This window comes from Pteropus vampyrus, unplaced genomic scaffold (assembly GCF_000151845.1).
Source record: "Pteropus vampyrus isolate Shadow unplaced genomic scaffold, Pvam_2.0 Scaffold565, whole genome shotgun sequence".
Classification (NCBI taxonomy): Eukaryota; Metazoa; Chordata; class Mammalia; order Chiroptera; family Pteropodidae; genus Pteropus; species Pteropus vampyrus.
Window position 1 is genome coordinate 197,055 of NW_011889346.1, and position 1,594 is coordinate 198,648.

Here is a 1,594-nt window from a genome sequence, read left to right on the forward strand (position 1 = left end):
ATGGAAAAGCAAAATATATAAAACTGACGGCGAAGCTCCTGGGGCGGGACGCTGGAACGAGACGCCCTGCTTGCCGACTTCGTGCCAACGCGTTCAGCTCGGAGAATAAGTTTCATGAGCTGCTCTGCGGCCAAGGCCCCTGGAAGCCTTTCAGAATGAAGCATCGTAAAAGAATCTGCCAGACACGCAGCTGTGGGGCTGACAGAGCGGAGGGACGCGGGTATTTTGGAAGGAAACGCACGGGAACCATCTCCAAAGCACTTCTAAAGAGCCAGTCCCATTACAGCAATAAAATACTAACCGCAGAAACCTCCGCGGGTACCGGGCAGGCGCGGCCCTGAAACCTCTCCAGTTTGGCCACATGCTGCCAACACGGGTGCCCCAGGCCGTGCCGCCCGCTCCGCGACACCCCGGACGTCACGTGGGGCAAACGCACGCCTCACGTTGACTGACGGGATCGCTCGCCACGCAGTCCTCTGCTCGGAGCGCGGCACGGCCACACCTGTGCTCTCCATCCCTGGTCACTGAGGTCCCCAAACTCGTGCCTGGCACAGGTGCAGCAGAGACCGCGGAATGGCGAGGGAGCTGAGCTCGACCCAGCCGCCCCGCCCGGAAGAGAGGAGCCTTGGTCTCTGTCTCTTCCCAGCCCAAGATCCGCTTTTTGAAGATCACGAGACGCCGACTGTCCCGTTGTCTGCTGCGGAGGCCGGGCTCGCACTGCAGCACGAAGCTCAACGGCATGACCGCCCGCCGCGTGGCTCCCGCGGGACGGCCTCGCGACGCTGGGCAAGGCGCAGGGTCTGCAGCCTGGGCTGCGAGGCCGGGCGACCTGACCTCCGGGGCCTCCGTGCAGGAAAGAGAATGGATGGAACGATGTGTTAATTCAGCAAATTTCTGAAAAGTGGCATGAAAAGCAAACCAGAAACAGCCCCCAAATGACTTAGGAGCAGAGGGAAGGGAACCGTCTGGGAAAAGGTTCGCTTGCTTGTTTGTTTGTCGTTTGTTTCCCAGGAAGGAGGGGAAACAGATATTTGGTTAAAGTGAGGAATTAAACTCGGATAGATCTGTGCCTCCTGGTCTTCTCCAAGTAAGAAAAACCGGACGAAGCGAAAGTTTCAAAATAATGGTAACTGCTGGCTCGTACTTTCTAATACCAATAACTGTTCGAACTCAGCCGGGCCCCTTTTTAACATAAGAAAATTACGTAAGCCAAGGTAAAGTATAAAATGATAACTGAGCTTCTTTTGTTTAAAGCTAGACTTTTTTGGGGGAATCTTTTTGACATAAATGATTGAATTCTTTATTTGGTCCCAAAGACTTTTTAAATTTTTTTTTTTTTTGGTCACATTCTACTAGGACAGAAAGTTTTGAGAAGAGAAACGTGATAATTTGCCTATCGTGCAAAAGTTTTTGAAATATCAAGTTATTTATGGGTTTTGCCATGAACAGCAAATTAGAAAATTACTTTATTACTTTACTTATTTATTACAGTGAAAAGTTGCGCTTTGCCGCCGAGTGTCACACGTTGTGCTTTGACTCACTGTTTCTCCTGAGCTAATGGGCAGAGCGTGGGAGGGGCCTGGGGCTGCCGAAG